Genomic DNA, 13,287 nt, shown 5'->3' with positions numbered 1-13,287 from the left:
TACTACATCATTCATTGAAAGTTTAAATATATGTGGTATTTGAATGACCTCTGTCGGGTGGTATATATCAAAAGTTACCTTATCCCAAACAATCCCATCAGGAATTGATATAGTTGAAATGTTCACAAAAGACAAGTCTCTAAGGATATTGTGGGAAGAAAAATGAGGTTTTAGGACTTCATCCATCAGTTCAACTGTTGATCTTTCAGGAAAAAAATGACCATGTATTAATAAAAAGAATGTTATGTCAAAACCAATCCAATGTAGGAAAGCTAATATAGTCAAAGAAAGCCACAGATAGTTCCATGGGAGAATAAAGTAATTTGTTTTAAAACAGTTTATCAGCTTATGTGTTTTTGACAGTTCAAATGTAGAAGAGGCAAATGAGTCTGAAAGGGTGTCATTGATGTCGGCAAAGTATCCAGAAGCGGTTTGTGCAAAGGCTGGAGCCGTGTCTATAGGTGGAGAACCGGTGGGGGGTTCCCACGGTGGCTCAGAATAAATGACGCCATCCGTCTGTGTTAGGGTTGTGTCAAATCAATCAGTTATTTCTGTATTATTTGTTGAAACAGATGTCAGTGGAACTAATGCAAGATCATTGTCCACCCTCCCTAAGGTCGGAGAGGTGTCAGTGTTGCTGCTAACAACTTGTAGAGGGACTTCTTGAACAGTAGTGAAAGAGATTCGAGAACTACTGGCTATTCCTCTTGGTCTGCTGTGCAGGATCAGCCACATGGTGTAACTTGACTTTGTCGATAGATACAAAGTGTTTTTCTTTAGCACCAGCCAACAGTGGTAAAATGACAGTTCTGGTACTGTGTATTCCAAAGACTGGGACCGGTGCACGATGAGAAGGACCAAACTCCTTTTTTGCTGCAACTTTTTCACATACTAGATCCCCAGCGTTAGGAATCCAGCTGGTAGGTGTTAGTGGCACCTCCTTAATTCCTGTGGAGGCAGCATTGGCAAAGGCGTTGTAATCACGGAACTGTTGTAATTCCTGCAAGACAGTGACACATTCATTTATGTTAAAGGGTGTTTCTGCCGCCTCCACGCCAGGACCATCAAGTTCTGGAACATACATTGAAGTTCCGAACAGGCATTTATATGGAGTACGACCCCCCCAGGGACCTTCTAGGCAGATTGTTAAGTGCTCTCTGGACTTCATACAGGTGGTTAAGCCAACTACGACCCATACCTAAGACTCTGGCTGTTAAGGACTGCTTGAGTAGCTCCACAACACTATTTCCCTCGGGATGAAATGAAGACGAGTAATGGAGTTGGACCCCTAATGAAGCCATGGTGTCCATGAATGTCACTGAGGCAAATGCAGGGCCCTGGTCCAAGTGGAAAGCCGCACCTGCATATGTACCGATAAAGACTTGCAAATCTTTAATAACAGTCCGAGCGTCAGCCGAGCATTGTGGCCACACACATAGAAATCTGGAGAAAGAGTCAACAGCGACTAAAATGTATTTGTATGCACTGCCTGGTGTTGGGGGACCGCAATGGTCCAAGTACACACATTGCAATGGGTTGTTGGAAATTAAGAGAGGTGTCTGCAGTGGGCGTTTAGCAGTTGAAACCTTAATTTGTTGGCAGATGTAACAACAAAGGACATACTGCTTGGCCTTTTTCTATAGACCTGGCCACCAATAACGTGTTTGCAACAAAGATATAGTAGCCGCCACACCGGCATGGGCAGATGCTACGACCCCATGCGCTGCTTTAATCAACTCTGATCTTATATCTTTGTTGGAAATGACTCTAAACCCCACGCCTGGTATTTTTACTTTGGTGTCTAGACAGCCTCCCATTCTGTAGGTATATTTAGAAGGAAATGCTTTTGGATAAGGCGTGCCTTCAGCCGTAGCTTTCACTGCAGCCCATATGTCATCATCCGGTTTCGGTTCTGAGCGGGTTACTGCAGCATCAGTAGCCGTGGCTACTGCTGATTTTTCGGCTTCATCAGCCAGAGTATTCCTAGCAACATGTATTCCAATGTGCTGGTGTCCAAGTGTATGTACAACATGGACATTTGGTAGCGTTTCCTTCAGATCCGCTACTTTCCCCCACAGAAGTCTGTGTTTGATGGTGTTGTCCTTAGAATCTCTGAACCCATTCTGGCGCCAGTAATGCAGGTATTCATTGACACAGTAGTACGAATCACAAACAATCATTGTTAACTATGCTGGATCCGTATGTTCCAGTGGCATCACCAGAGCCTTTAGCTCTGCTAGTTGTGCTGTGCAATTGCAATCCCTTAGGGTATGCGTGAATGTATGCTTGGGACAGAATTTATTATCCTCAATGTAGCCACTTACAACCGCGCAAGCAGTGGAATACTGATGTGTTGTGCTTACTGCAGGTTGTACTGAGCAATCGGTGTACATGGCTCTTTGATATTGATCAACAGGCAGTGTATTTGCTGGAACTGGGTATTCTAGGTCATATTGCAAAAATTCTTGAGTTTGTAATTTTGTCGAAAATGTAGTTTACATCATTGGCTTTCAAAGATGTTGCCCATTGAATCCAACATGGATGTAATGCTTTAGCGTTTGGAATGCTGGCTTTGGTAAAAGCTTCAAGGGCTGGAATTGGAGAAACAACAATAATGCATTTGCCTTGGGCTAGAGGTCTTTCTTTAATGAAGGCCATCTGAACAACAGTGAGAATTTTCTCAGTGGGAGCAAAGCGTTGTTCTGCCACTGAGTACAAATGTGATTTGTATGCACTCAAGACTGTCTCACCCTCATTGAAAGTTGCATAGGTGAAACCAAAGGCACCAGCAATTACTCTGATAATCTACTGTGTTTTATTGTCCCTTGTGTGTATATGTTGTGCTGCAAGCATTTCTGTTTGCAAAGCTCTGAGAATGCGTGTGTGTTCGACTGTCCAAAATTTACTTGAAAAGTCAGGACGTATTAAGTCATATAAATGTGTGATGCGTAATCAGGAATATAAATTCTGACAAAATTTAGAAAACCCAATAGGGACTGGAGTTTTTAATTGTATTTCCATGTTGTAACTGTGTGCATTTTCCTAGAATTGTGGCGCTAGGCTCTTTCCTTCACTCGATAGCTCATCCCAGAAACAGGATGCTAAGGAAGACTATTTCTGTATTTGAAATTGAATTTGTAGCCAAACTCAGCAAATCCTACAACAATGCGGGCTACCCGTCTTAAAAGTTGCAGTAATTCATCAACTGTGAGGTAAATATCATCTCCATAGGGCAATGCTTCAGGGTCTATGTCGTGCAATATTGAAGTCACACGAGCTGCGAACAGTCCTGGACTGTTCTTGTACCCCTGGGGTAAACAACAAAATTTGTTCTGGGAGCCTAGTGTGCTGAAACTTGTTAAATCTCTACTCTCAGGCGCTATATTTTGGTAGAAGGAATCACTGGAAATGTCCAATGTTGTTTTGTATTTTTTATGCACTACGTTGTTCATGAGTGCTGTGCTATGTGAGTTTTGTATAGCATATGTGCGTGTATGACTGTTTAAATGTCTGTAGTCCAAGACTATTCTGTACGAATGGTCCGGTTTAGCTACTGGGAATAATGGATTATTCATTGGTGAGACGCAGGGTTCTATTACACCCTGGTACTCTAGTTGTGTGAGGATTTCCCTCATATGTGCTTTACAATCATGTTTAATTGGATATTGGGGTTAAGGTCGGGGTTGATTTTTAATCAGGATTACATGGTAGGGGTAATCTTTATCTGATCCTACGTGGTTGCAATATAACGCGGGTGCCTGCTCCAATGCCCAATTGATGGCATAGGATTCAGTGAACACCTCGGGAACAAGGGTCGAGAAAGGAGGTTCATTAACATCTTCCCCGTATGGGCAAGTACAGACTAAGTTAGGTGGACAATCCTGTTCGGCCAGCGAAATATCATATATAATTATGACACGGTCCCAGAAGATTGCATCTAATGAGTGCTCTATGTCCCTTTCTAACTGTAGCGTTACTTTGTACACCCTATCAGGTGTGGAGACACGCATGTCCGCGGTTTCTACTTAGTAGGAAGTCATCAGTTGCTTTCACATCCAAATGCTCTAGAAGATTCTGGAAAACTATTGTAACCTCTGCTGTGCTGTCTAATAGCGCTAGTGCCCACTTCTTGTTCTTCAAAGAGCCCTCTTCTTGAGTGGCATGTCGAACTGCAACTGCTGTCACCTGGGGAAGTTTCTCTTCTTTTTTAACAGAAACTTCTGTTGAGCGTTGTTATTCCTGTTTCGGTTTCACATACTCAGTTCTTCGCTCTGACCGCCCACCTCTCTCACTGCGTTTTTCTGATGAGTCCTGAAAGGAACGAGATTGGCATGTATCAGTATATTGATATATGTCAGGCGTTTTTATATTATCTCTATTTCTGAGATTGTATCTATTCTGTGGGGTCTCCGTATGCGGAGATTCTCCACTCTCTTATTTATGAGTTTGTTGTTTTTTATCCCAGCGTTTCTTAGTACCCTCAGGTGCTTGCTTGGTAGAATCTTAATTATATTTACCTTGAAATTGTGGTTTTGTTGGTCTGGCCCCCAGACTATCTCGACCAATGCTAGAGTAGTTCTCTGCGATAATCGTTGGCAGCTCACGTTCTTGATCCTGTGGAGGAACGACCCGGAGCTGCATGTGCACTGCTAGTGCGACCACCTTCCCTTTAAGGTTACTTAATATTATTGAGGATACTGTGGCAAAATTGCCCATTAATTGCATCCCCAAGTCTAGGGCCAGGGCGGCCCTGTATTCATCTTGAATTTGTTTCAACACTTCCAGTAAATTGGCAAATGTCGGTGTACTGTGTGCAGTAGTTTAGAGTGTGGCAAATACCGTGCCCCATGTATTACATTTATCTACAGTGGGAACGATCCCAAATGGCAGGCACATAGTTAATATCCTATGCTTATCCCGAGGTCCCATATGAGAAAATACTGGTTTCAGTGCGTTTATTTTTGAGCTAACGAAAACAGAATTTCTTCTCGTTTGGCGGGTACTTTACCCCTGATCGAATGTACAGTCGCAGGTTTAATGCCTGGCGTTACTGCATGTGGTTGCCCTGGTGTAGCACATGCTGAGTTTGTGTTTAATGTTTACATTACAAACTGTACTAATCATCTGTATATTTCCATCATCTCAGCGTATAAGTGGCGGACCACAGCCACTGTTAGGATCACTGAAGCAGGGTGAGGTGTTTAAGTGGCAAGTAAAGGCCAGGTAGGACCATCATTACTTAGAGGACCTAACTTAACATTTAAAATTGTGTGGGGTAGGGCGCCATCAAGCCAATTATTATGTTCTTTATAAGATAGAGGTATTTCTAAATATGCATATGCTCTGTATTGTGCAGGTATATTTGCAGGTGCATAGTGATGAAATGTATTTGTGTTCCCATCAACTGCTGGAAATGTAACCCAAGAATAGAAAAGTGCATTCTATAGGCATCATGCGCCTCAACAACAAATGTGACTAGACCCCCCTGGGCCGATAGGCCATGTGGCAGTAAGGGGTGGTAGCTTATTGACTGCAATTGCTACCTGTTGTGGATTCTCCATAATGAATTGTAAATTTGTTCAGAGAGTGGCACACCAAATGGGGATTATCCTTTTAGAGTTCAAGCTTGAACAACCTACAGCGTTAGTTAGGTACTCCCTACTCAGCTGAGAAGGAAATGCCGGGGGACCTGTTCAAACATAGTTTAGAAATTTGGGCACCTTATCTAAATCTTTTAAGTAACGCTATATTAAGGGGAGGTCTTGTGCCCGAGACATGGAAAGGGGCAGAAATAATCCCAGTCTTCAAAAAAGGTTCCAGGGATGAACCAGGGAACTATAGACCTATTAGCCTCTTATATGTCACGCAAAAAGTATATGCTAGACAGCTGCTGAATAGGATTAACAGCTGGATAGATGGAAACAGCATACTGACTATATACCAAGCTGGCTTTAGACAGCAGACGAGCACAGTCGATCAGGCCTTTAGGCTATTGACGATAATGTGGAAATATACTAGACTAACGAAAGGCCATCTCTATATCGCATTTGTGGATCTGCGCGCAGCCTTTGATCTAGTGCCAAGAGCCTCCTTATGGGCTGCACTAGGGAAACAGGGTATGCCAGGGAACCTCTTGAGCCAGCTAGAGAGACTACATGAAAATACATTTGCAAAGGTTCGGTGGGGGCCAAAGGGTGAGTTGACAGACCCAATACCTATTAAGAGGGGGGTGAGACAGGGTTGTGTGCTTGCCCCAACCCTCTTCTCACTATACATTAATGATCTGGTTCACTATCTGAAGCAAAGCAACCATGACTCACCAAGATTGAACGGTGATTCTGTCCCCGCCCTCCTCTTTGCAGATGATACCATCCTATTATCTCAAACTCCCATGGGCTTGCAAACTTTATTAGATAAATTTAGCGAGTACTGCAGCCGGAAGGGATTAGAAATCAATACGAACAAGACCAAATACCTGACTGTTAACCCTCATAAAGCACTCAAGAGAAACATTCGGATTAGAGGGCAGGCATTGGAACGAGTAACAAATTTCAACTATCTAAGGATACTCCTTGATGCTAAATTGTCATGGGCACCCCATGTTAACAAAGCTGCTATTTCCTTAGCGCATAGCTCCATGGCAATTAGCAAAAATTATAAATGTTCAAGGTCTAGTATTGTTTCACCAGTATTTGAGATCTATAGGTGCAAAGCACAGGTTGCTGCCCTATATGGTGCTGAACTCTGGGGATTCATAAATCTAACCCCATTGGTTACCCAGGAAAATAATTTTATAAGGGGGGTACTGGGTCTCCCTCCATCTACTCCACTGATTCCTTTAACCTATGATATTAACATGAAACAAATAGGTAAATTGGCAGCCTTGAGGCCCTTGCTTTACTGGTGCAGACTCTGGTCTACCCCTGAATTAATCCATTATAGGCAAGCGCTAATTGAGATTACAGACTTGGACAAGGCAATTTCCCTCCCGTGGCTCCATTATATAAGACAATGCTTTTACACTCTTGGCCTAAAATTTTACTGGGAAGAACCACATACACTAACAAAACAATCTAAGATTCAACTAAAACAAGTATTTTGGGACTTTACCCTTAACAGCCCTCTCTACAGCAAGGATCTAGGCAGACTTACTTTAAGTTTCCTGGATATCAAACCATTACCGTATGCTGAGGAATGGATAGATACTATCCAACCTAGACGAGCAAAAGTTTTATTTATGAAGCTTCGATATGGGACTCTCCAGGTTAAGGCTTTTACTTCTAAATGGGGTCCCTCCAATGGGAGAAGACAAGAGGTGATTTGTGGGCTGTGTAATATGGAGACTCCTGAAACGGCGGACCATGTGCTTTTAAACTGCAATGCCTATGATAAACCAAGGAGGAAATGGCTTCGACCTATTTGCAGGAACGTTGGAATCAGGAACTATAATGAAGCAGCAAGATTCTTGAGATCTAGTACGATACCATACGTTGTTTTTGGTTTAAGCCGGTTTTTACTAGCAATTTCATTTATTAGAGACAAGGCGGGCCTAAGGCTCTAGGATTCAGTTATTTATTCATTTTATTTTAAATAGTCCTCCCCTACCAAAACAAAATAAGTGCCTGATGGCACTGGAGGCAAAATCTAAGGGCTTTATAAAAATGTAATACTGTAATTGATTCTTATTTATAGCTTTTAAGATTAATATTTGCTTCTATCCAGACAGTCGGTTTTAGTAGCTAAATGAATATTAATTGTTGTTGGAATAATGTGTCTTTTGTAATACTTGATTGTCTGCCTTTTTTGGCCTTCAGCCGAATATAGGCATGTATGGGAAAAAGAAATCGTTGGGCATTAGAGATTTTCACTCAGCTCTTAAAAACTAGCAAATCAAGACCACATGTGATGGTGGTAGGCACATTGCCAAGATTCTTAGAGGCACTTTGGTATGCTAGGGACAAATGTCTTACAAAACAAGCACGAAAATTCTATCTTTACAATGGTCATTTTTTGTGCTTACTTATAGTTCTAGAGACCAAGTGAACTTTCTTGCCAGTACACAGCCATTGCTATTAACAGTCAGATATCAATCCCATTTGTTTTGTGCACACAGATTGTATTTATGGTTATTCTATAATATTCTTGGTGTTTTGTAAAGTGATGTGTACTGTGTATTTCTACAGTGTTTTAATCGATCATTTGCTTATTCTTTTCTTTTATCTAACTGTACTGTATGACCTTGGGGGAGTCCTGGATTTTATTTTTTTTAATCTTATGATGGGTCTGGTTTTACTGTTTTAACCAAATCGCTTTTGTTTTCTTTTAGAAATGTATGAATTGTGTCGGTATGCTTTTATGGTATTGTTTTACCGAAATAAAGCTGAAATTGAATTGAAATGCCTCAATACCACAGACATCTCCGTATATAGTACTGAGGTGTCTTTGTATGTAGTGAGACAAAGATACTCAGGAGGACCCGAAAATTAGAGCCTGACCAAATGTTCGCGACGGCATGTCACGTAGGCTCTCATTATTCTAATGAGACTACTGAATTTGAGCGGCAGAATTGCCTGTGTTGTGGGAGACTGAGTCTTAACCCACTACAGGTGACACCTGTCTCCCCAATCCGGGGTTTGCTCCGGCCAACTAGCAGTGCCTCATCTCTACCCAAGAGCAGGGATGATTGGGCAGCCGAGCGCATGACACAAGTGAATCCTTACGGAAACTGTGGTCACTCAGATCTCATTTGTTTCTCTCAGTTACATTAGTCTCACATATCCAATGACAAACAGACGCAGTATATGATTCAATAAGGTTTTAATGAAGCAACTGCATCTTAGTTAATAAAGCATGTACTGCAATAACCAGGACGATAAAGCATGACAGGATCAAAATTGTGACAAGGAGAGTGAAGCATAGAAATAACGCTACCATATTGTCTTTAGAGTCAATAGACTAATTCATACCTAAGTTATAACAGAGCACAGCATGTTAAGCTCTAGTTCTGACCTTCAGGTTCCCATGGGAAAACATCATCCCCCATACCTGAGCAAAGGCCTGTAGTCTGCATAAGCAGCTGTAGCGAAGCATTCAGCAATCAGCATACAGTCGTGGTCATCTGGCTGGTATATCCCTCTGACGTGTATGGGATAGGGAAGTGTTTTATAATAACTCAGCTGATATTCTGAGAAAATGTCCCTTCGTAAGAATGTGTATGTTTCTATGAATAGCAGAGACAAAACGTTACCACGTTTTACCGACAACCTATCTTACTGTAGCACTGAGAGAAGCACAGAATGCTTGTTTAAAAACAAAGTGCTGGCCTAAGCAAAGAACAGCTGGATAGAGAGAAATAAAACAAGACCGCAAATGTGGCTATTGTTAAAATAATAAACAAAGCTGAATAAAATATATCTAGGTTAAAGTGCACAACAGCAGGCCTAGTGTGCTAAAATAACGTGCATGGAGCTATAACTAAAATGGCTACACAACATTTATGGCAAATCCTGAATGTTCACCAAACACCTCGAAAATATTCTTCAGTCTGTCTAGTGATTGACCTACATTTGATATATATATATAACAGGATGTCGTCCGCATGTAATGATATGTGTTCATCTCTTCCACCAATGGGCCATCGCAAGATCTGTGCATCCATTCGTACCCATGCTGCCAGTACGAATACAGAATTCCCTTGATTTGTGGCCATTTACTCATACTCCTGCCTTGGGTTGATGGTACAATACTTTGACCCATCGTATGTAGTTATGGCCGAATCCCATTTTTTCAATCACACAGTATAGGTATATCATTCAACTGAGTCAAAGGCTTTATTTGCATCTAATGACGCAATTACCTTCCTCACTGGTGAATATCAAGCAATCGCCAAATTATTATGTAACCTTCTCTGGTTTCATTTTGTCGATCGACTTGGTATAAACCCATTTGATCTGGGTGCACCAGTATCATTACTCCTTTCAATCTAGTTGCTAGGATTTTCATCAGTATCTTGAGATTGACATTTAGTAGTGATTGGGGTCTATATGAATCACATCTCTCTGGTGTTTTACCTTCTTTTGGGTTTGATATGATTGTCACAGTATGCATATCTTCTTGTAGTTTCCCCTCTTGAAGCGCACCACTATATGCCACGTGTACTGGTGTCATTGTCCACCTCCTCAGTTTTCAGAACATTTCTATCGGGAAGCCATTAGGTCCTGGCGCTTTCCCCGATTGTATTTGGCCCATAGCTGTGTGTGCATGAGCCTTTCTCTCCTGGATGGAGGGCTCTCCATATATCAAATAGACCCAAAGCTTGTGTAAAGTCTGCTAGTTTGCCTTTTGCGGTCTCCCCCTCCACACTTGGGCTCGTACTATCCATTGTAGTGCCTAGTACCAAATTGAAGTCGCCGCCCAGGATCACCAGAGCTGGTGGGGCCTCAACTAGCAAATTGTCCACTTTTCTCAGTACTTCAGTTTGGGTCCCAGAGGGTGCGTAAACGTTAATCAAAATAATCATTTCTCGCTCATGTTCTACAAGAGTTGCCATATAGCAGCCATTTATATTGGTCCATGTATGCTTAATGTGAAATGGGAGTGTCTTCTGAATCAATATCTTCACACCCTGTGAGGCTGATGTGTCCTGTGGAAGGCCTATCAGTTCATAATTTCCCCTCCCCATGCTATAGGGCAGTTTGTCCATTAAGATTGTCTCCTGCAGATATACGATCTCAGGTTTTGTTCTATTAATTATTCTCTGTACCAGGCTTCCCTTCATAATATTAACCAGGCCATTAACATTTCTTGACAAAATTGTCAATGTTTTAGTGTGTGTCATGGTGGATATTGTCTGCTCTTTCTTAATGGTTGCAGAGTACCCTTGAGGGTCACAGTAAAGGTTGTCCTCATCCCCAGGCGTGTCATGGTGTTGCAACATTTTGTTAAACTTAAACTTACCCCCCCACCATGCCTTACCATGCAGTGATTGTAGAACTAACTACCCACCCCAATTCATGGTACGTATATACCCTTAACTCAATCATTACCAATCCTGCGATTGTTCCATCTACTTGGCTGTGCTGACGGCCATCCTCCATTGTTTCCTCCAAGTGATGTGCCCCACCAGAGACCTCTGGTTTCAATCCACGTCCAAATTTCTTGTGCAGTCTCAAAGAAGTGTTTTCCCCTCATATTCCACTCTTAACTTTGCCGGATAGAGGAGTGAATAATTAAGGTCTAAGGCCCTCATTACAACCTTGGTGGTTGGTCTCCAGCCCTGCGGCCGTCACTACACCGCCAGCGGCATCACAACCCCGCATACCGCCATGAATTTCGTGGGGTTCTGTACCGCCATGCAATCCATGGTGGTAGGCACTATCAGTGCCAGGGAATTCATTCCCTGGCACTGATAAGGGTCTCCCTCACCCCCTCACCCTCACCAGAGTCCTCCCTCCAAACCCACAACGCTCCTACCTCCCCCAACATTGAGACACACACACACACACCAACACGCACACTCACACAGCTGCTACACATACACGCACACATACACGCACACATACACACAGACATAAATGCACACATTTCCCATACACACAACACCCCCTGCATGAATACACGCACTCATACACCCCCTCTACACATGCACACGCACACCCCATGCATGCACACAACAAACAACACCCCCCACCCCCCTCCCCTAACGGACGATCACCTTACCTGGTCCGGTGATCCTCCGGGAGGGAACGGGATCCATGGGGGCTGCTCCGCCACCAGCACCCCGTCACCAGAACACCGCCACGCCGAATCCTAGGTTGTTATGACGTGGCGGTGGAGGTGGAGCAGCCTCCACTTCACCACCTACCGCCAGTTTGGCTGCTGGCAGCTCTCCATCTGGAGGGCTGCCAGCAGTCATGATACGCTGTGCGGAAAACCACCTGCACTGGCGGTCTTCAGCACAGTGGTACCTCTGCGGTCTGGGAAAAAGACCACTGAGGTCGAAATGAGGGCCTAATTGTCTTAGGGGTTTTTTGACAGGTACAAAGGTCCCTCTCTGTCTCTGTACTAGGTTTGTATAGTCTGGGTACAAGTATACTTCACTACCCTCTATTGTCCATGGCCCATACTTTCTTGCCCCCTGCAGGATTATGTCTCCATTCAGTGGCTTTCTGATCATGATGCCTCCTGCTTGCATACTGCCAGCTGGCTTACCATGCTGAACTTTACCTTCTCAGATATTTTTCTTTAAAAAATTCTTCTAAGTCTGAAGGTAAGTGGAAACAGGACCCAATCCACCTCAGGTATCAGAACCACACTTTATAGCGGTCAGCCAAAACTTTTTACTTTGCTCTGGTCTCGCACAACTAGATGCCCGCAGTTTTATCTTTTAGGTGGTAGGTTTTACTAAAAATGTAAAAAGATCATAACTCCCATTCTACTACTTGCATTTTAGTCATTATGGTGTCAAATAATTGATTACATTTTACTATAGTTTTTTAAATTGGTATGGGTTTTTTCTTGTGTTGTGTTTACACTGTATTACTGCTTAAGATCTTCATAAATTCTTTACACATTGCCACTAAGTTAGGCCTGACTGCTTTTGTGCCAAGCTACCAGTGGGTTCAGCACAGGGTAATGTAGTGACTGTTTTATGTGGTTCACCCTCACAGGGATTGGGGCTGTTGCGTGGTAGGGTTCTCACTCCTCCCACCAAAAACCCAATTTCTAACAGCATGGTTGCCCTGTTTAAGATGATAGTCCTCCTGCAACTGTTATCAGAACGTCCCATTGTTTTTTCCTCAAAGATGGTTGCATAAGCTAATGGCCAGGGCATATGTGTTCTTGTGGTCAAACAACACCTTACATGTGTTTTTGTGGTCAAACAGCTCCCCTTAATGGCCTTCACTAAACAAGGGTAATCTACATTCCATGGTAGAAAGACAATGGTGGGTTTGTGCCTCTATGATCACTGGAGCGTTAAATCCAAGTCTTCAATGATTGGCTGAATGGAGGGTGGGATGATCCTGCTGTCCAAGGATCAGTAGCATTGATTGTCCAAAAGAAAACCTTGGCCCCACCAGAGATCACCAGGGTGGTCCTGCTCACAAAGAGGTTGGTGCTATAGTAGATTAGATGGAGTTGGAGGGCTATACTGTGGATGCCCCATAAGAAGGGCCACTGACTGGCATATTCAGTGTGCCTTGAAAGTTTGTAAGGCTAGGGCCATATAAGTAAATCGAAGGTTAGATATATGTGGGAGGGGGTGCAGACATTTCAAGAAATTGTGTA

This window comes from Pleurodeles waltl, chromosome 4_1, assembly GCF_031143425.1.
Source record: "Pleurodeles waltl isolate 20211129_DDA chromosome 4_1, aPleWal1.hap1.20221129, whole genome shotgun sequence".
Lineage (NCBI taxonomy): Eukaryota > Metazoa > Chordata > Amphibia > Caudata > Salamandridae > Pleurodeles > Pleurodeles waltl.
The sequence above is the reverse complement of the archived record's forward strand: the minus strand, read 5'-3'. Positions refer to the sequence as shown.